This window comes from Candoia aspera, chromosome 4 (genome assembly GCF_035149785.1).
Source record: "Candoia aspera isolate rCanAsp1 chromosome 4, rCanAsp1.hap2, whole genome shotgun sequence".
NCBI classification, from domain to species: Eukaryota; Metazoa; Chordata; class Lepidosauria; order Squamata; family Boidae; genus Candoia; species Candoia aspera.
The window spans coordinates 31,576,805-31,600,247 of NC_086156.1; the positions used below are offsets into that span (position 1 = coordinate 31,576,805).

Here is a 23,443-nt window from a genome sequence, read left to right on the forward strand (position 1 = left end):
TGTGTGTTGTTCGCTCATGCAGGTGAGGTAAATAAGCAAGGGAGGGGATGCCTTAGTTACCTTTTGTGTTAACGTCAACACAGCATCCTCTTTTAGGACAGGATCAAAAAGGATGTGACATGATGATTTCTAAGATCTCTGCCAAATATATTGTTGCTTTTGAAATTAAAACACACACACACACACACAAAGCCACAAGGTAGTAACAAGGGAAAAGGGATACAAAGCTAACTAACAAACCTTTCCTAGATGTAAAATGTTTTCTGACAGAGATGAAGGAATCTAGAGGAGAGGTGGGTTGACATGGGTGATCCACCCACTTATTTAGAGATCTATTTGGAATAAGGTCTGGTTTATGTCGAATAGGATCTTCCATCCATTTCCCTTTCAATTTTCCATATTACACTGTTTTGTTATACTGAATCTCTGAAATAAGACATGATTATAATACAAATTCTTTCATTGTGACAGAAGATGCCGCCTTCTATGCTAATCAAAACAATACAGGCACACTGAATTGCACGAACAGTGGTAATCTTGCTAAAAGGAAAGATTACTACAAAGACCTAGCTTTGAAGTGGGTATGGAATGGGAGAAAGAGCAAATGCTGGCAGAACTAAACAAACATGTGAGGGGGAAAACATTAAAGAGCTCTTTGTTCCAAACAGCAGAAGTTAACTATCCAAGGTTAAGAAAGAAGCTACCCCCATATACTTCTCAAGGCTCTGAGGAAGACAGTTTTTGAGATCTAGTCCTGCAGGACTGTAAGACCCTTTTATGTTATTCTAATTTTAATGCCTGATTAACATAAAACTAAAGAACAGCATTTTCTTTAACAAAAGAAAGAGGGAGCAACACAGATTAACAATATGATTAAAGTAAACTTAAGGGTGGGCATTAATTATGGGATGAATGGGAAAATGAAACATAGGGGACACTTTGATTACATATGCTATTGGTCATGAACTGAGTGCCAGATACAAAAATGATTCTTAATTGAGACTACAGTGATGTTATGTCTTTATTCGACCCAAGCAAAATGACACAAAGGAGACCACAAATTTTCAGGTTTTCCTGTTCTCTTCATCAGGGACGTTAAAAAAAAGGGTGGGGTTTTGATTGCATGGAGGTGGCTGCCATCTGGACTTTTGACTCCTGTGTGGATACCCCCTGTGCACAGCATCCTGGTCTGGCAGAGTAGAGAATTAATGAAACATCACAGTTTTTATTTCAGCAAACCCAGAAAGCAATTGAGGAGGAGGAAGGAAAAGGTAATTATTTTGGTGAAGGGGACTGAACCTCAAGATACAAAGGTGTTTTTCAGAGTGCAGAAATTTATTTTCTTTGGGAGAAATTTATTTTACTTATTTGTTAGATTTATATCCTGTCTTTCATTCAGGAGTTCAGGGTTGTGTGCATAGTGGTCTCTTCATCCATTTTTCCCCACAAGGAACCCAAGAGACCCAAAGTTACTCAGTGAGCCAAGGGTTATTTGAAATTGGGTCTCCCCGGTACCAGTCCTGCACCATAACCATTCTACCACACTGGATGGCTATATATGGCATTCTAAAATTCTTTAAATCAGTGATTCATTCAATGTTATTCACTCTTTCTTCCTTTCTTAGGTCAAAGCCAGGCACTGGTAGGACTTGAGGGAAAAGAGCGAAGTAGGCTGTACTGATTTCTGTTCTAATAAATATATGGGTACAAGAAACAGTTATATTGGTAAAACTGGCAAGCAAGCTGGCTTATGAGTTAACCCTTGTAACAAAAAGCATGGATTTGAGGAGGGATGCAAAAGAAGCAAAAAGGTGGCACCAAGTAATGTAACACAACGAAGAGTGGGCAGTTGAGACAACACATATCCTTCTAATAGATAAAATCATGCACAATAGGTGTGCCTTTTTCCTCTTAATCATAATTGCTGCTAACCGTATGTTTCCTTCACAGACGCATAACTCACTGCAGCCTTAACTTGGGCATGTCAGCACTTAATATTTCCCGCTAATGTTACATCTGGAGATGTTCAGATATTAACCACAGAACTGAGGGCAACCCTTAATCATTTGGCAAATACTTGAAGGAAGAGAGGTAATACATCACAACATTTTTTCCTTTACAGATTCATTCCAGCAATATAGAAATGTCACTCTTTAATAGTTGGTTGTAATTCTGAGATTCTGTGACCAGGAGAGGGAATTGGTGATATCTTTCTTTAAGTAGCACATCCAAAGGGGCCCGGCTTCAAATGCAATGGCTATAGATTTACAGACTGTCACCAGTATTCCATTTGTACTACAAGTTTGATAGATCTTTGGTGGTCAAATTTCCTAACATACCAGCTTTCCTAACATCCAATCAGCTCACTCTAAAAACATTTCAGCTTCTAGCTTCTGTCCAGCTATCCAATACCCTGGAGAGCTGCAGTCAGTTAAGTGCAAATAATACCAAGCTAAGTAGCCTTCTGTGTTGCTATATTTCTAATTCCAATGAACTGTTGTTCTTTAATGTTTGATTCTTTATCTGTACAACTCTAACTTGAAGATTCTGCCAAGCTTTTGCTCTTTTGTTCTGATTGCTGTTTTAGATCTCCAATGTTTCCTTCTTTCCTTCCTTCCTTCCTTCCTTCCTTCCTTCCTTCCTTCCTTCCTTCCTTCCTTCCTTCCTTCCTTCCTCTGGCCCTTTTGAATTATGAAGTGGGTGGCTGCTGGGATCAACTGTGAACTTTGCTTGTGTGGGACCACCCATAATCTTCTGGACCCTTTGGTGAATAGCCAGTGGAATGATGGCTTTCAGAAGGACTTTAGGTGAAGAGATGAGGAATCATGAGTATCTACAGAGACAAGGAAATCAATTGTCCTTCTCCTAAGCCATAATGTTCGGATTGTCAGCTTTCATTTAAAAATGAAGTCTCTTGCTCTTCCAAAGCCAAGGACCAAAACGTAGAATCACTATTCTGCCTATTTTTTAAGAAAGGTAAGCTCCTGCTATTTAACAGTAAGCCCTAATAATAGTTGCTGGTTGGATTAAGGATCTAGCAGATTCATTTGTACGAGATACTGTGTTTGGTTAATGTTAACCATGGTTGGATTGATTTTTTCATGGCATGTGCTGTGAAATTAAACCATATGATTAGAATATTTATCAAAGTTTTCAAGATGAACAAAAGCTAGAGCTCAGTGGCAGACTGTACTTTGCATATAGCGTGTCCCAGGGTTAACCTTTACCTGCTCCAAGTGTGGTAGGGAAAGAAATGTTTGGGTTTGAAATTATTGAGAACTTCTGCCTGTCAGTATTAACAATGATTTGGTAAAAAGAAGTTTCCCATGTTCCCTTTCTCTGATAATTCATGTACTGTTGTTAATTTATGAAAAGATAGTATTGCTAAGAGAAATATCCAATACTTATTGGAATAGAAGTAGATATGCTGTGCATATCTTAGTACAAAGATCAATTTTTCTGCAAATGTGATCAGTACTGAGGTATTGATCTCCCAAAGCCTTGAGAAACCAACTAAGTATTGAATTTATTCTTCATATTATTGTAGCATGTTTCATTTATAGAATATGTTCCTAAAACAAGAAAGCACATGCATGAGAAAAATGGACAAATGTGCTCTACATGCAAATTACAGTCTTATCCTAGGTTGCAAATACATCCTTCCTGAAAGAACCTGCAGATATCTGTCAATACCTGTTTTGACAACTGATGCACCATTTAAACAGTGGCAGAAGGATATATCTACATTTGTGTGGCAGGAGAAAAAAACCAGGAGTTAAATATAAGGTGTTACAAGATGCAAAGGAAAGAGGAGGGTTGGGTGTATATGATTTGAAATTTTATTTTGCAACTTGCTGTTTGGTTTGGATGAAAGAGCGGGTGCTGCTGAGAAATAGAAGTTAGAAGGACATGACCTGAGATTTGGGTGGCATGGATATTTGTGGTACAATAAAGTCAAGGTTAATGTGGATTTTAAAAATCATTATGTTAGATGTGCCATATTGAGAGTATGGAATAGATACCAAGTTGTGCCTGAAAACACCTTTGTGGCTCTCAGCACAAGAAGCATTTTATAGGATAGAAATAATAGGCAAACACAAAATGGCTAACTCATTGTGAGATGCTAGAATTTTGTCAAGGGGAATGTAAAATAAAATCAAGAGAAGAACAGGTGACGGAAGGGTATAGCTGTCAATGGTTTTCTTATTTACAGTTAATAGAAAGATTTAAAGTAGACAAAAGAGTTTATGGTTTTGAAGATTATAAGACTGAGTTTGAAATAGAATTGTGTACAAATGATGAACATGTACAGTAATTGCTAAAATGTATAAATTTGAAAGAGACGACCAAGTGAGAGAATGTATGATAAAGTGGGCTAAAAATTTGGTTGTAATATACAGATGGAACAATGGGAAAATATGTGGTTGAAAGGAATGACATTTACACTATTTATTTATATTTCAAATTTCGCCCCCGCCCATCTCACTCAAAGAGCGACTCTGGGTGGGTTACTATGTTATAATCTTAAAGAGAATTTTTATAAAATAATGTATCATTGGTATATGTCATCAGAGAAATTGTCTAGAATGTATAAACACACTTCAAATGCCTGTTAGAAATGTGAACAAGAAGAAGGGATATTTTATCATGTTTGGTGAACATGTAAAAAAGCTAGAAAATTTTGGATTCAAATAAACACACTGATTCAGAGGATTTTTAAAGACTAATATACAATTGAGACCAGAGGTTTTACTTTTGGGATTGATGGACAAACAGTTGAAAAAAAGCTATGGAACTTTGTTTTTGTACATGATAACTGCAGCGAGATTATTGTATGCACAAAGATAAAAAGTTTTGGTACTACCCACAATGGAGGAATGGTTGGTAAAGATGATGGAACTTGCTGAGATGGCTATATTGACTTCTTTGATCAGAGAAAAGATCTGGATATATATACCCTGCAGATATCTACTGTATGTACTAGAGGGATTGTATGTATGAAGAAATAGAGCATACAGTATGTTCCACATGGAGCAGAGAACTTCATTCTTTTTCATGTGGAAGTTGAACTGAAAAGGATTCCTGAAACCTTAGTGATCTGATGCCAGTCAGTGTAGGTAATATTGAGTTATGTGGATTAGTGCTTTGACTTGATATAAATTAGGGTCACTGCTGTGAATCAATCATTAACCACATACTTAAAAACATTGTTGTCTTTAAAGTCCCTTATTGGTCCCAGTTTCAAAATTCATATTTTGTAGTAAGAGCTATTGAGCAGATGACCCATGACTCCATGTTTTTGAGATGATGCATCTTAGCTTGGACTGCTTTGCTAAGGCCATTCAGTTCATGTGATGCTTGTGTTCATATATACCCAAAGAATATGCCAGCAAAATAATATCTTTGGCAGCTTGGAGAAATCAGAGAAATTAATTGTCTTTTCACATACCCTTCCCCTCCTCCAGGATAAACAGTAGATGAAATATTTCAAGGATAGTTTGCCATGGAGCTATTTTGGTAGGTGTGCAGTTGGGCTGTCACTTTATTCCTTTCCTTCAGATCTGAAAGCATGATTGTCTGTAGACAGGCTGCCTGTTTCCAGTCTCTATTTCTTTAATCGTTGCCAATTTTAAAAATAACAACAAAAAGTCCCATCAAGTGATTTCTCTAAAATAATTCCCAGCAATTATTTATTGAGCTTGGCCTGATTACAGAGGAGGCAATAGATGTGTGCCAATATCTCCATTACAGGTTTCCCCTCTCCAAAATATCTTAGATTAAAACAGAGTTCATTAAACCAGACTTCTTAAAAATAACTATAATTTGGGGAATTTATGCCTTATACCATATATCTCTTACACTCAAGTTGAAGATTTGAGGTTAACTCAGACTGCTACAGGCTACGAGTCAAGGGTTTTCTACAACAGGCTTCCTGAGCATGGCATCCTCCATATATGTTGCTCTACAACTCTCACCATCTCATCTGGATGGGGAAGTTGGGAGTTTTAATCCAAAGTCTTCTAGAGGGCATGAGAAAGTATTGCTGCAAGGGAGGGATAGACTACTGCAATATATCTCCCATTCTCATTCTACCTGCTTTCAGTAAAATGATAGGTCAATTATTGTTTCTACTGCTTCGCATCTACATGAGTATGTTTTGTTTCTTGAATTTCTTTTTGCTGTCACTTATGCTGGGTTGTAGTTACTGATTCAAAAAATTAATCTGTGATGTGTTTCATTGACGCTTTTCTCTTTTTTGTCTCTTCAAGTCAATGTTGACTCCTGGTGACTGCCTAGACAAGTCCCTGCAGTTTTCTTGGCAAGATTTCAGAAGTGGTTTGCCATTGCCTGCTTCCTAGGGCTGAGAGAGAGTGACAGGCCCAAGATTACCCAGAGATTTTGTGCCCATGGCAGCACTAGAACTCACAGTTTCCTGGTTTCGAGCCTGATGCATTAACCACTACACAAACACTGGCTCTCTATTACATACGGGGTATAAAATAATTTCAAAGATGCTGGGAGGGGGATTTCTAGACAACTTCATTCAGCAAGCATGCTAATTTGCAAGAAAATCACATTTCCTGAGGCTCAGATGGAAAATCTACTGTTTCTGTAGAAGTACAGTTTTCCATCAAAAAGAACCAGCCTGTGTTTTTGACACTGGACGGTCTTAACACTTTATGACAGCTTCTGCCTCTTTAAATATAGTTTCTGCAATAACTGAAAGTCTTCCTTGCTTCACTCTTTCTCTCTAGCGGCAACCCTAAACATTAAGCTATAAGTTTGGTGCAGTCTTGTGAACTACGATTCTGCCTTTTAATTTTCATTATGTAGTGACAATATTGTCAAAAGAGAGAAGGTTGCTCTGTCATCCTTGGAGTTAGAAGACTCTAATCAAACACCATGGATCCATAATTTTCCTAATACCTCAGCAGGCTCTTTCTCATTAGTTGAAGTCCTACACCATCTCCAAGCACAATGAACTGGGGAGAATTCACATTTTTTTTCTGTGCATAATGTTTTCTCCATGCAGGAAATGCTAAGGAATTATAATTCCCTGCCATTTCCTATGTGGAAGAAAGTGCTACACCCTTCATCCTCTTCAGATGAAAGACCATGCCATTATTCCTTCAGTGCAGACACTGGGAATGTGGGGTTTCTGACTAAAGGTTTCACCTGAAAACCATAGCTGATTTCACAATCACTCCAGTGCCATTAGCACTAACAAGCTCTCTTTCTGAGTACTTAAATATTACTCTCAGTGGAGGCAAAGATAATCAGCCTGAGCTGCAATCCCAAGGAGTCCTGCATGGTCTGCCTCTGAAGTACCATTTGAAGACTTAAATGAATGCCAGGCTGAGAAAACCTAATGCATTTTTTTTCCTGCCAGTTCCCAACTACTGGATAAAAGAGAATTTGCTTTAGGAAGTGAAAGAAAGAGTACTCCAGTGAAATTCTCATGAGTGGAGTGTGGTATGTATGTGTGTGAATGTCCTGTCTTTCCTTATGAACACATCCCTGTAGTAGTTGGAAGTCTCCATGGCTTCCCATGTTTAAATTATATTCCAAGGGACAATGTCCTGAGGGAGCTCTTTTCAACTTTTTTAATAGCAGTCCTACTCTCATAGCTAAGGAAGATTCCTGTCTTTGATAAATTGTTGGATAATTTTTCTTTCTGTTAGAGAAACATGGAGAAATAATCTACTTAATTTTTTGCCCACATATTTGGTGATGAATTTGGAAAGGCCATCTGTGCTTAGGTATAATTTAAGTGACTTTCAATGGCTTCTCCTCAGAGTTGCCCAGGATGCTATGTGACAGCTGAACTGGTACCTTGGACTCAGATTTTGCTTGGTCTGGACAAACTGCTGGGCTGTGACCATCTCCTGAAACAAAATAAAAGCTGTTCCCTCAAAGCTGTGGCTCCTCATTTGTGTCTCATTGTACAGTGTTCTAGATGCTTCTCCTATTCTCTTGAAGCAGAATTATTATCTTCATAGTTCCTTCATCCCTTGTTTTTATCCTGCAACCAAAATTGTTTTCCATTTAGCTAAAGAATATTCACTTCAATGACTTAAGGTGCTGGCCTAGAAACCAGGAGACTCTGAGTTCTAGACCTGCCTTAGGCATGAAAGCTGGTTGGGTCACTTTGTATAACCTAACCTAACCCTGGCTTCAACACCCATAACCCCTTATTTATTTCCATCATTTTTGTGCCATATTCCAACTCTAAACAGTTCACAGAGTAAAAGGTACAACATAATATTAAAGAACATTTTTTAAAAATCAGTTTGGAACAACAAGTGAAGACATATTTCCAGTGGAGAGCTGGAGGTGAATAGAAGATGACAACACCTGTTCCTGCACTCCAGAAACTTGGTGGTCTGTACTCACAATGGGCAATCTGGTGGTGTTGATATGCCTTGAATCTTCCTACTCTTCCCATTAATACACCTTGTTACATAGTTTACATAGTTTAATTATGCTTTAAGAAACATTTTTCTCTTGATTCTCCACCATTCAGGTCACTTTGATGTTCCTGAATTTTGGTGTTATGAGAAAGAAGAATAAAAATGTCTACACCCTCTTTATCTATGCCTTTAATATGTCTACCCCTCTATTTTAATTTCCTTCCCCTGAGGTAAAAGCTCAAACATTGCTGCCTTTCCTCCTATAAGGAACTGCTTCATCATCCTGACTATTTTGGTTTCCCCTTTCTGTGCCTTTTCCAACTCTATCATTTCGTTGTTGTAGCAACAGTTATAATACAACATATCTTAAATGCTTTGCGAATGCTAAATACTTTACCACATCTGCTTTTATTATTGCTGGGCTTAGAATATCTATCAAAATTTATATTGCCATAATGAAATGGATGTGAAAATTTATCCTGCAGTTGACAATCTTTGTGGGGCTGGTAGATGGGTTTGAAATTTGAGGGTATGTCATAAGTATTTTCACAAAATGGCTGCTATTGCAGGGAGGGAGATAGCTTGTGCAATCTAAAAGTGTTATCAGGCAGTCACAAAATATTCTTTTAGCAAAAAAGACATGAGATTCTTCCTACCACAACCTTGGATGCTGTTTAAAATCCTAGCTTAACTCCATTTCTTTGTTTCCAAGCAAGGTACTGAACTGTAAAGGTAAAGGTAAAGGTTTCCCTTGACGTAAAGTCCAGTCGAATCCGACTCTAGGGGGCGGTGCTCATCTCCGTTTCTAAGCCTTGGAGCCGGCGTTGTCATAGACACTTCCGGGTCATGTGGCCAGCATGACGACTCGGAACGCCGTTACCTTCCCGCCGAAGCGGTACCTATTGATCTACTCACATTTGCATGTTTTCGAACTGCTAGGTGAGCAGGAGCTGGGACGAGCAATGGGAGCTCACCCCGCCGCGCGGTTTCGAACCGCCGACCTTCCGATCGACAGCTCAGCGGTTTAACCCGCAGCGCCACCGCGTCCCTACTGAACTGTAGTCTCCCATAATGTTCATTATCTTACAATGCCTATAGGTAGCTTTTCTTCTAGTCACAATATCTCAACTCTAACGTTACTATCTGCAGAGCATGCCAGCTAATGTGCTATGTTTATGGAGTAAGGTTTGAGATGCATATGCAATATTATATGCAAGTTTTGAATAATATTTTAAACCGAAACAGTACAGAGAATTCTAAAAAGCCAAATCCTAACAGCCTTCTGAAACATTAGTAGGGTTGGGCCACCCTTATCTCTGGGCATAGGCTGTTCCAGAGGCCTGGGCTGCCACTGAGAAGGCTTGCCCTCAGGGTCCCTGGTGATGATGTTCTCAGAGGTTGGCCAACTAGGACACATTCCTTTGTGAGCTTCTATGTTGGGTAAGAACCTTTTCTGGATGCCCAGAGAAAGGCCAACAAAAACCCTTGAAAGCTGACTAAAGGGCACAATACTGTTTAAACTGGAAAGAGAACACAAACTTTGTTCAACAACATCTGTGTAATTTTAGATAGCCCCCAACTCAACAAGATGAATTCCAATTTGTCAGTGTTGTATGTTCTACTCCAGAGCAGAAAATGTTGTTTTTGGAACCATGTTGAGCAGCCATTGCCATTTTACTGTCTACTGACAGAAATTAATGGTGAAGGCCTTATAGAGCAATTTATCAACAGTCATTTGAATTCACACTTTCCCAAATTTCATATCTCTAGACTAGGGAGCATTTGCCTGCCGATTTATGTCAAAATGTCAGTGGATGCTAGAAATTGACCAGGGAAGGCTCCAGGGAGTAACTGATCTTAGCAATGCTGAGTTTGGTTAAACTCCTGGAGGACGAGTTTTGAAAGGAGCTGAAAGGCCCCAGAGTGGGCCTCTGACTGATCACAGAAGATATGTAAACACAGATGCAGCCAGCAAAAAAGGCATACCAAAGAATTGTAATTAGCACGTTGTGAGGAAAGGGCCAGGAGGACAGGCTTTTGGAAGTAAACAGTCTCTTTTCAAACTAAATGATACAATGCAAGGGGCAGAAATGAAAAAGGAGAAAGTTCATTTTAACTCTTGCAGAAACTTGCATTACTATATGAAGAACCCCAGGACTGATGGTCATCAAATTCATTTTCCAAGGGCAGTTTCCACTGCTCAAAATATACAGTACTGAATATGCATTAGTCAACACATGGGTGTATAAAGTGTTGAGTGGTTGATGGAGGTTTTATATATTGAAAGGGTTGGAGATAGAACCATTCTGAACATAGTGGGTACATCAGTTGTTGATTGCCTGGATTGGTTCAGTTAAAGAAGTTAGAATTATTGGATCTGAAACACAGGAGCATTTATTGCAATAAATTAGGATTGCAATATCCAATCCTGGCAAACTGTACCTTTCACCATTTAACTTTGCTTTCTCCAACCAAGGAGCATTTAATGAACATGGATGCACAGCTCACCATCTTGACTCTTCTTGTGATTTCTGAAGTTCTAGTCCATTTGTAACCCTAAGAGCTACTCAGAAGCAAGTCTCATTCACAAATCTGAGTATGTCATTTGACTGAGGCAAGATTGTTTTGTATGGATCCATTCTTATTTCTGTGGAGTTCTCCTATATTTAGATGGGGTTTGCACACGGGAAACTGATGAACAGTGCTTCCCTCATTACTTTAACATGAGCCATCAAAATCTGTCCAGATTCTAACAACACTTTTAGAAAGCTGTAGAATCTTTTTTCACAAGTGTCAAGGAAAAATATGGTAATTATGAAGTAGTCCTCATGGCTCTGACTGCCAAATTATTCTCTAAAGGTTTGACACTTTTTAAAAGAAGTAATAATATTTAATTCAAAAAAAAATCAAAACATGACAGTGCTTTTCAAAACCAAAAAACCAAAATAAACCTCAACTAAACAAAAAGGGACAGAAATATTAATCAAACAGTAGATGCTGTAGATACATACAAAATGACAAACCCCTGAAAAATTCATAGATTGAACATGAGACAAATGTATCTGTTAGTACTCATTTCATGATATAGCACTTTTTTTTAAGGGAAGGATTTTACAGCCATGTGGAAACTTTTAGATTACATTTTCCAGTAGCAAGTTTTATTTTCAGACATTTATCTTGTGCTACTCCCTTTGCTTCAATGAAATGTTTGATGGTGTTTGCAGTCTGACTGGAAGAAACTCATACTGAGAACTGGGGAAGAAAGAAATTGACTTTGAAAAGAAATACAATTCAGGTTCCTTAAGCAAGATTAACATTTATGACGTAAAAAAGTACAGAATATTCTCTTTTTTTCAGAATATCTCACACACCCCACAGTTTTGTTTCACCATCATAGCACCAAAACAATGAAAAAAATGCAATATAACATGATCATTTTTTAGAAAAAATCATATCTATTTTTCAAATCATGTTCTTACTTGTTTGATGGTTTGTTTGATACTGTATATTGTATAAGACTCTTCATGCAAATGTATCTCAAAGTGATTTACAGTAAAATTATAAAATACTGTAATACTGTAAAGAGTCAATATGGTCTAGTGATTAAAGGCACCAGGCTAGAACCCAGGAGACTGTGAGTTCTAGTCCTGCCTGAGGTATGAAAGCTGATTGGGTGACCTTGGGCCAGTCACTCTCTCTCAGCCCAAGAGCCAATCAGGCATGGTATGAGAGTTCTAGTCCCACCTCAGGCATGGAAGCTGGCTGGGTGACCTTGGGCCAGTCACTCTCTCTCAGCCCAAGAGCCAATCAGGCATGGTATGAGAGTTCTAGTCCCACCTCAGGCATGAAAGCTAGCTGGGTGACCTTGGGCCAGTCACTCTCTCTCAGCCCAACCCACCTCACAGGGTTGTTGTTGTGTTGAAAATAGGAGGAGGAAGGAGTATTAGGTATGTACCCCACCTTGACTGATTTATAAAAATACTAAAGGAAGGATTTAAAAAATCTTTAAAAAATTAAAAAATACATTTAAAGAATTCAAAAACGTATTCATTAAAATGGGGAATTAAAACAAAAGCAAAGTAGAAGTAATAATCCAGTCCTCATACAGGAAAGGCCTTGATGGATCTAAAAGATACATCAAAGGGAAGTGTCCAGAAAAGAGCCATCCGTGAGTACCCCAAAGGTGATACCTTGCAATGCAGCACATAGAGCAGGACCTCCTCCATTGATCACAGTGACCATCCAGGTCAGTGACAGTGAGACAATCTATCACCTATACTGCTTCCAGACCATTTAGAGTCTCATTTACCCCATCATTGCATGCAGACCTGGGTTCAGAAGAGGCACAGCCTGTCTTGACTCCTCTGCTGTAGTACGGTGACATCAGGATATTGATGATGACAGACAACTGGCCAGGTGGGTTCCTAGGTTGTTAATAGCACTGGGGACAAAGGAGGGCTTTATGATACTCCACAGCATAGTTGCCAAGCTGGAGAGCTACAATCACTCAGTGCTGCTTTCTGAGACTATTGCTGTAAACTAGAGTAGGACCATTGTAATACCTGTGCCCCTCTCCCGATTCATAGAGTGGATCCAGAAAAAAACATCTGTGGTTGACAGTATCAGAAGCCACTGAGAAATTGAACAGGAGCAACAGAGTTGGACACTCTTTGTTTGTCTCTTGCAGGATGTCAGCCAGGTTTGAACCCAGACTGAAAAGGGTCAGAATAATCCTATGGGACAGAGTTTGTATCACAACATCGTGGCACATGTTTTATAACTTGCTCGTTCCTTCCCCATGCCACAGATGCCCATGGTACTGTTGTCTTCTCTAATCATTAGGATAACTACCAGTTCCTGTACTGGGTGTTTTTTCCCCCACATGCTCTAATACACATCACTGGATAACAGTGGAAGGTACAGTTCCACAACATCAGATAACGAACATGTTTATCTAATTAAAACATGTCTCTTCTACCATTCTACCTGACAGCAATCCTCCAAGTTGCCTGACAATAAATATACTTTTCTAAAAAATTAGTGGTGCAGAATGATGAACTCAATAGCAAGGATGTTGCAAGCTTGTGCAAGTTTGTGTAAATGCAGCTGGTCCTTTGGCTAACTTAGTCCCAGCCTATTCAGGACAGCATTTTTCAACACATCACCAATAATCTGCCACCAAGTTTCCACAAATAAGGATGCATGATGTATATAGAAGAACACTGATCTATTTTGTTTCCAAAGAGAGCTACTTGGGGATTATGGTGTAGAGGATGCTCAATGGTTGTGCTGAATGTTATGAATGGTCCGTACTTAGCCACTGATTATGTTTGTGTGTTTTAACAAGGTTTTTAATAATGGATTTTAGTATGGTTTGTATGTTGTTGTTTTTATTTATGTTTTGTTCATTGTTCTTGATGTTTTAAGACTGTAAGCTGCCAGAGTCACATATGTATGTGAGATGGGCAGCTATTTAAATTGAATAAATAAATAAGTTTGTGTCTGTGTGCCTTCAAGTCATTTTTTGATTCCTGGTGACTGCCTGGACAAGTCCCTGCAGTTTTTTTGGCAACGTTTTCAGAAGTGGTTTGCCACTGCCTGCTTCCTAGGGCTGAGAGAGAATGTCTGGCCCAAGGTCATCCAGCTGGCTTTGTGCCTAAGGCAGGACTAGAACTCACAGTCTCCTGGTTTCTAGCCTGATGCCTTAACCACTACACCAAACTGGCTCTCTAAATAAATAAGTAAATAAATACATTTCCTTCAATCTGCTGTTTTAAATTGCCATATGCAATCTTTTCTAACCTGATGCCATCAAGATTTCTACTCCTATTATCCCCAGGCAACATGCCAACAGAATTATGGAAGTGGAAGTTTAAGACATCTGAAAAGCAGCAGGTTTGGGTGGCTGGTGTACACTATGAAAAAAACTTACTATGCATTGGGAAGCACCTTTATATTTCATTTTTCTTCACTGACAAACAGGTCAATGTTTGGTTTATATCAAGCGATGTTTCCTTGATAATTTTCTTCTGCATAAAATTCTCTGCTCTGTGAACTTTTCACCCTCAGTAGGAATGAAAATAAATCTTAAAGCACTGTAGTGGTTTATGGGAAAGTGTTTCTGTGTTGTAACCCACCAAATAAGTACCGATTTGGCTTCAGATGGTTGTTACTGGTTTCAAAAAAGTAGCAAGAGAATGAGGGGATGGTTAAATCAAATGTTATTAATGTAGAAGAGAAACCTCCTTTTGGGTGGAGTTCCAAACATTGTGTGACAACCTATTATACAATGCTTTACATATCATGCCTGGCTGAAAGAATTTTATAAAAATTGCTTCTGTGATCCATATCATTTGTCTAAAGAAGCAATTATAGTTCATATTTTTTGTTTTATTTATTTTTATTTTATTTTTCTTCCGCCTTTATTATTTTTATAAATAACTCAGGGCGGCAAATATACCAAATACTCCTTCCTCCTCCTATTTTCCCCCACAACAACAACTCTGTGAGGTGGGCTGGGCTGAGAGAGAGTGACTGGCCCAAGGTCACCCAGCCGGCTTTCATGCTTAAGGAGGGACTAGAACTCTCCTGGAGTCTCCTGGATTCCAGCCCATTGCCTTAACCACTAGACCAAACTGGCTCATATTTATAGTGAAGCAGCTCATGTGGAACCAATAGGTAAAGTCACCAGAATAAAAATAAACCCAGATTCTCTGACACAAAAAGAAACATACTGTGCTCAAAATAAATTATGCTAATCATCCATTGCTCAATGAAAGTTCTAGAATCACTTTCTGGGCTAAGAGGTTTGGATCCAGCAAAGGTTCAGCCAGCCTAATGTTATCTCAGTTTGGTTTTAACTGTAGTTTGGACCCCACCAAGAATGTCAGAGGTAAGAATTAATCATTTGCTGAAAGCTGCAGGAAATTAAGCCACCAGTACATATAGCCTTAGAGCCAAACGTCGCCCATCCTTAATTTAAGTGGAAATAATGAAAAATGGTATCTCATTTTAGTTCAGATCATCACTGGCTTGATTCAGCTTATTAATTTTAGTGTAAAGATTACAAGGTTGGTTTGGCATCTGGGAGCTGAATCAATGGGGAAATGTTTCTAGTGTGGTGTATTTCACTGCAAGAGTGTAAAGCGTCTTGCATGTATGAATCTCTTCCCTATAAGTCAGAAGTTTTGTCTGCCCATAATATTTTATTCTTCATTTATTTATTCTTCAAATTTCTATCACCGCCCATCTCTCCCAAAAGGGGACTCTGGGTGGTTATATGGAATCATTTTACTCTTAAACATTTTTAAAGATTATTTGATTGGCTCAAAGATCTATGTTCCAAATACGTATAAAAAGTGCTAAACTGCTGAAAGCACCATTTGATCAATATTTAATTAAAGCAAGCCTCAGAAATGTCAAAAAGAATGCTCCCACATAACCATGTGTAGGATTGCTATTTCAGTGAATGATTGTGCCTGTCAGTTGTGTAGCTTACCTATGTAACAGTTAATACTGATGAAATACTTACACAAGAACAAAACATGAATGATAGGAAAACTGGTTCCCTGGAAATAGCTAATATAAAGATGCATGTTAAAATTAAATATTATGAACTTATAACTGTGCACCCACATGGTATTAAATTATCAAGGCATCTTCTTCTGAGACTTTACTCCAAGACCATTGATGGTAAAGAATGGTGATACTTAATGATAATCTGTTTTTACTTCTATTATAGTTGGCTACTACTAACCAGGAATGATTAAACATTGCAGTTATAAATTAGATTAATGATTGTTCAAAATTGAACATAGTTATATAAATGTATATCAGGGCATTAAGATTCATTAATATGGATAACATAGTAACATGGACCTTCTTGAGTCAAGCTGAACTCATGGCAGCAATATGAAAATTGTTTCCCATTGCTTTCTCTGGGGATTTTTTTTAATACCCAGTCTTCCAGCTTAGCACAGTCTTAGTGGTTTTTCAGGTCCAACCCTGTTTAGCATTTCAAGGTGAGCCAAAGTTTACTAGGTGAGATACAAAGTAGGATAGAAAATAATGTAACTAATTTTACACTGCATCCTGTAATTACTTCTTCTATTTTTTAAATGTATATAGCATTCAGGCTGCATAGTGCAGCAACACAATGGTTCATTCAAAGCCAGACAAGAAACACAAACATAGTCCTCAAAAAGCGCTGATTATAATGATCTTAGATTAATGTCAAAATAAGAACCCAAATGTGTTTTTGGTAAATTGTGCTGTATCATTTATTTTTCATAGACATTACATTATAAAAGATGAGTCCTTATTCATGTGCCCTTGGTACAGGGCAAATGACAAAATATGTCTGGTGGCTAATTATGCAAATAGCATGACTTATGTTCTTGTGATAAGACACAAGGACATAATAGCAGTATTTACATGATGACATCACCACACTCATGTTATCAATTTGGTGTTATTATGGTTTGCTGCAGATGCCACTGCCTTCATTACTTTTAACCAGAATTACTTTTAACTGTTTTCCCCCAGTTAGATGACTACTTAACAAATCTTTCTGCATGTGATATTTATAAAAATTCTTATCTGCTAAACACTGGTCAGAATCAGTCCTGAAGCACTGAAGTTGGATAAAAAGACAAAGGCCCAAGGTTGTTTCCTCCCCATTAACCTGCTCCACCATGTGAGAAATCCTTTGAGACCGAGGCACTGTGCATGTGTGTTTTCCTTCTTCTTTTTCCCTAAAGGATCAAATGAAAGAAAGCAATTGGCATGCCGTATCTGCTTCCCAGGTTATTCTGGTTTCAAAACCCTGCTGACTCCTGCTGCCATGTCTTTCCCTTTTACTTTGGAGGCAACATCAGAGTGGATCGGCGGGTGACCCTGTGCACTTGCTTCAAATGAGTGTAAATAGAAGATGATATTACTTGTCTGAATGAAGTGGACTATCCCATGGAGGGGAATAATAGCTGTCGCCTAGCACCGGGTCTCTTTTCCTCTTCTGAAAAAGACCAGGGAGAACTTAAAAGTCAAGGAGACCCCAAGATGAGGGCGAATGTTGATTACTTTAAAGATTAAACTGTTACCCTGGTGAAGTCAGCAAATACTGTTTCTAAGCAGTGATTTCAATGTCTCTTGAGTGCTATGAATCTTAGCTTGGTGATTAGGAATCAGTGTTTTAGAGATGTAAATATAATTTTATGGGACCCTGCAAATTTTATTTGGTGTTTTGACAAAAGTAAAAAGGATACAGGAATAACATTTCACAGCAATGTATTACACAAATTAATTTTTGTTTGAAAGCTATATTAATGCAACATACAATGTTGCAATACTATAAAATTCTTAGTTTTGAAATATTGTAAAACTCTTAATTTTGCAAAAGAGCATCACTTTTAATAAACATATTGGCAGGATGCATAATGTTCTTTCCATATCTAGTTAATTGAATTTCCACAAGCAGCAGTAACTGCATTAATATTGAGGACTGATGGAATGTAGCTATTCCTTGGCAAAGTTTGGATTGTTATTTTATTAAGCAACTAGGTAAGTATTAAAGCTCACCCAGATGGTTTATATATTATAATAATCTTCTTCATAGAAATTCTCACAAAGAAAACAATTATGCATAAATAGATTCTGATCCTCATGAGCACAGTGTATTTTAACTTGAAATCCCATAATAACTATGACCCTTAACCTTGATGTAACCATTTTCCATCCAGGCTACTTACCGAAAGACACCAAATAACACAAGTGAATGCAAAGGTTAACAAAGTTAGTGGACCAAACAAACCTGATACTGAGAACGAACTTTCACATGCAGCAAGCAAATAAACTTATCTTTCCCTGACTGATTTGTACAGAAGAGCTGAGATACCAAAATATTAAACATTATTAACTACATAATATCTATTTATAGGTAAGGTTAGTATCCTTTAGAATTGATAACATGTAATTTCTTTTAAGAATTTATGCAGCAGTGTTTTTGTGAGATTTTTTAGAATCACCTTTTATGATAACTGAAATGGTTGTGTTCTAGATCAAAAATTTGTTCTTTTAAAAACAAATTTGTAATAATGATAAGACAATCTTGTTTCATTTTATTAAAGCTGTTTAAGAAACCATGATCACTTTTTTTAATGGTTTTCCTTTCTTCCAACTCAGTTTACTGTCCCACTGGAACTCTTTCAGCAGAATAAGTATTGGGATATGCTTTGCTAACTGAGTTTCAGCAATGCGACCGCAAGTCATTCCAGTTTCTAAGTAGTGTGCTAGTAGTTTGTCCAAAGTGAAGCCTGCCACTGGTGAAGACAAAGCATCTTCAATTCTGGTCTAGTGAAAAAGGTTAACTTGGCTAGGATGCATGGCATTCATGCTTTGGGTGCATGGAACCATCAGTTTATCCCTTTCATTTAAAGTTTTAAAAGCATCTCACAGAAGAGGTTTGAAAAAGATCTACAGTGGAACATTAGAAGATCAATGGTTCAGCAAAATGAGCCACAGTCACACATCCACATGCCCTTTTTGGTTGAAATACAGTGATGAAATACAAAATAGGGTTATAGGGTACCCTCTTTTTTCCCCAGTAGGTAACAAATAGGTGAATTAGGCTTTGTTTATACTTAAAGCCTACTGACCCCCAAAGTGAAAATAAATTATGTTGATGGATCCAGTGATGTAGAGATGCCAGTGTGAAGCCCACAGGCAGCTCAAGACAGCAACTGCATGCTTCCATTTATATTCCCCATTCTTCCTTTGATACTGGAAATAAAACACAGCCCACTTAATTCTAGCCACTGCAAGCCTTATCTTCCTTTTGAATGCTATCTAGATTGTGGGTGTGGCAGGTTTAACTGTGCACTCAGTACAAAAGTACTTCCTTTTTTCTTCCCCAAAACTATTAACATTCAGATTCATTCTGAAACATTTATTTATTTATTTTATTACTCATATTTAGCCACCGCCCATCTCCCCTTTAATGATTCTGGAGCAAAATTTCTCCCTAGGCAATTTGCCATATGCGTAGGTTTTTTTACTTCTATTATTCACATTTCTTTTTCTCTCTCTCTACACACAGAAGATCTTGTGACCTTTCTTCATGTGGCATGCCATCTATAAAGGCAGAGTAGAAATCCTGAGCTAGTTATCAAAAACTACCAAATTATTTAATGATTCAGTTTATTGCACCCATCATATTATTATTGTTATTGTTATTGTTGTTGTTATTGTTGTTGTTGTTGTTGTTGTTATTATTATTATTATTATTATTATTATTATTTTGGTGCCTTTGATTCAGGCTTGACTCCTGGCAACTGCTTGGACAAGTACCTGCAGTTTTCTTGGCAAGGTTTTTCAGAAGTGGTTTGCCATTCCCTTCTTCCTGGGGCAGAGAGAGAAGTGACTGTCCCAAGGTCACCCAGATGATTTCATGCCTAAGATAGGATTAGAACTCATGGTGTCCCTGTTTCTAGCCTGGTGCCTTAAACCCTACAACAAACTGGCAATCTGATCCAAACTGGTAGCCATGATTGCCTGGTTCTTTACCTTCAGCAGAAGATTACAAATGTCAGAGAGTGAGATACCTTGCCTAAAATGGACAACTCAAGAGACATTATACACAGAAAGACAACACTGAAGAGGGAGGAAGAGGAGGAGGAGAAGAAAAAAAAAGCCAGACACCAATTCTCAAAATTACTGTACTTATCATGACCAGATGGGAAGAATGAAGGTTCAGGAGGCATGATGGAATCTCTATCGGCTGGGTTACAATTAGGATAATCCCAAAAGAGCTAGCTTTTCAGCAGAAGTGATGAAATAGCTGTTATTGTCTTTTCTCTCTCTTTTCCTTATGGAATGGTTAGTATGCAGGCTAATCTCTCAGTTGAGATTATAGTGTAGTTCTACTTTTCTTCTCACTTTCTCTGAAACCTGAGGGTATGCTTGTTGGCTAGGTGACAGTTGGAGACAATTACTAAGTGACGATTAGATGTTAAAAATGAATGTTGGCTTTCATGAGGTTGATATAATAATATAGACCACAAGAGTGTAGATTTCTTAGTGTTTCTGTGTTTACAGGGAGACCAGAGTCCCCTTGCCACTCCTGTGGATAAGAGAAACTTTGACAGCTATGGAGATCATTTCCCTAGCCCACAGCTATTAAGGCAGACCAAAGAAAGTTCTGGATTCTGCCAGTTTTCCCATTTTAATAGTATAAAATCTCTTGTCCCAACTTGAGGATTCTTTGAAGATCAAGAAGCTGATACTTCTATTTGAGTGATAGTTACTGAAGTCTTGCCTGTTATGAAACTCAATATTCCCCAGATCTTACATATGTGTGTATGCATGCATATGTACACACACACACACACACACACAAACAAACAATTTTAAAACAGACTTCAAGATATCCTGTGTTGTGATGGACTCAACAAGTCACTGCTGCCATATACAATTTTCAGATGATTTTCATTTGGTATCCATTCGCAGTTTAAAGAAATGAAGCAGAAAGAAAACATCACCTTTTTAATTGCAAATCCATAACAATGTTCTGTTGATCATGCTGGAAGAATGGTAGAAAAAGGAACTACACTTATTACAATTCAAAGTGTAAGTCATTATCCGTACAATCTGTATAGTATATTTTGGAGAAATAATAATATTAGGAATGTCATTTACCAAAGCTCTATCTATTAAGGGAAATTGCAAATGTAAATGACTGTAGATTTTCTTAGGGATCATTTTAAAGAAGTCTATAGAAACAAGTAAATCAATGGACTGGCATGTTGCCCTTCTCTATACTCAACAGGAATTGAGCTTGACTGGGGGGAGCAGTGTATTTATTTTTATCTTAACACAGCTAAAAAAAGACTTATCTATCTATATGTGAGATAAAATTGAGAATATGAAGATGAGGAGTCTCTATCTTTTTCCATTCTGTATCATTTTTGCACATTTTTACCCATACTTTCCATCCATTTCCACTTTAAGGTATACTTACATCCATCCATAAATGTACAGAGCCTCCCAATATATATTGACATATTTCTGTAGACTTAAACTTTAGAACAATGCATTTCAGCATTTATTTAACTATGTGATCTAGCCAAGGATATCCATAGCAATGGTCACAGGCTTCAAAATGACAGATATGACTGGATTATTAAAGCCCCTCCCCTTTTTAATGTGCATCACATGCATTGCATGCATGTAAAAAGTGGAAGGGGTTGTGCTCAGCTGCACTAAACATTTTGAAGCTAGTGATTATTGAAGCTAGCTAATTTTCCTCTGCATTTTTGATAAATAGGTGTGGCTTAGGTAATATTATAGTTATTCAGATTTTGGGAGGTAGTTGGGTTTCTTTCCAACGAACTAGCCTGACTAATCCAAGGTCTCTGAATGACCTTTGTGTGTAAGTGTGATCCAAACACAGGCTTTTTTCCCATCCTACTAATTCTCTGTACTAATCTGTTACATCATGCCTAGTATTCACAATGTTTTGAAAGATCAAAAGAATTAGCGTCTCTAATGAAGATAGGGTTTTTTTGTAGACACATTGCAATTGTACACCTCTGTGTAGGTGGTGGGGTTTTGTTGTCCATCAAAATAGGTGACAAGGGAAACATTAAAAGCCAGTCACATTAGTCTTTAAGTTGAAGAGATGCTCTTTCCAGAAAGGAACACCTAGTCCCTACAGTGATGTCTTTTCAGCACTAGGAGGTGTCCACTGGGTGTGATAAACAAAAAGAAAAATCAAGATGATGGTCCTGACAGTACAATAAAAGCTTCTCCTGGTTTTTATGTGCACCACACCTGTGGCACATAAAAAAATGGGCAGAGCTTCAGATGAAGAGTCACATATACAGACAAAAACATGTGTCCCAATAGGCCTCTTTTTATTATCTACATTATGTTTGGTGGGACTGGCCACAAATCTAAGTAAAATTCTTGTTCTACTGTATTAGAAATAGGGTGGGAGGATAGAGAGGCCACTCAATAGATTCTGAGTTATTTATAAATCATCAAGATACGTTTGGAATTACTGACTTTTTCCTCCAGTCAAATAGCTTGCCTGTGTTCCATAGTTTCAAATTTTGCTAAAAATATTATGAAGAATAGTAACCTCCAGGATGAACAGCATATCTGAACCCCTGCAAAGTTCATTTGTTGATGGGAATTCCAAAAGTCCAAATTTTAAAATATGTATTTAATGTTTAATACTTATCCCTATTTTACCATGTGTTAAAAGCCCAGCATGTACTTATTTTATACAGTCCACAGAATAGGTGTGACTGATTGTTTAGTTTGCTATAAGACATGACCAGAATTATGGCACAGATGGCCAAATTGCTGAGTGTTGCCTTCTTATGGCAAGGAAAAGAGTCTCTATTTTTGATAAAATTTTCCATCTTAAAGGAAGCATGGAAAAGAGAATAACTTAATTAAGGATGAGAAAGGAAGGGACAAATGCCCCATTACTACATAGTATTTATCCCTTCCTGCTCAGATAGATTGCCCTGTGGTCAGTCTCAAGGGTCAGTAAAACATGGCTCAGGCACATCTGTACACATAAGACAGTGGATATCTCATCATCCACTGCCAAATGTTTCTGTGGGTAGCTTGCCCATGTTCTAAAGTTTCAATTTAATTTTTTCTGAAGAAAAGAGATGAAAGACACCTTGTGGAGGGACAGACCAACCTTGCAGTGGGTCAGAAACTTCCCTAGTCATTGGCATCAATAGTATTTTCCCCCATTGGTCATAGTTCTTGGCCTTGATCCACTGCACCCACATTTTAGCAAATTCTGCAGGACTCACTCTTCTCTTACAGCTAGGGATGCATCCACATTTCTCAAATAGTTTTTTACTAACATTTCAATTTCAAACTCATGAAAAGAAGATGGGATTGTCAGAACCAAGCTTGCCTCTGACTCGGAAAGTGAAACTATTTCTGGTCAGAGGAGGAATTGGAAACTTGCTGGGCTGGAATCCAAGAAACGAAACTCCAGCATGACTCAGCAG

The 23,443-nt window shown here is 37.9% G+C and overlaps 2 long non-coding RNA genes across 3 annotated transcripts in view; both read left to right on the forward strand.

Annotated features, from left to right (window-relative positions):
• LOC134497804 (uncharacterized) overlaps positions 1-1,305 on the forward strand; it is a 50,510-nt gene extending 49,205 nt beyond the window's left edge. The window contains exon 3 of the long non-coding RNA XR_010067950.1: positions 1,235-1,305. This is a non-coding gene — a long non-coding RNA (uncharacterized LOC134497804). The remainder of the gene's footprint in view (positions 1-1,234) is intronic.
• A 649-nt stretch (positions 1,306-1,954) lies between these two features.
• Positions 1,955-23,443, forward strand: part of LOC134497803 (uncharacterized) — a 55,916-nt gene continuing 34,427 nt past the window's right edge. For both annotated transcript variants that reach the window (XR_010067949.1, XR_010067948.1), the window contains exons 1-3: positions 1,955-2,091; positions 18,149-18,345; positions 20,913-21,032. This is a non-coding gene — a long non-coding RNA (uncharacterized LOC134497803). The remainder of the gene's footprint in view (positions 2,092-18,148; positions 18,346-20,912; positions 21,033-23,443) is intronic.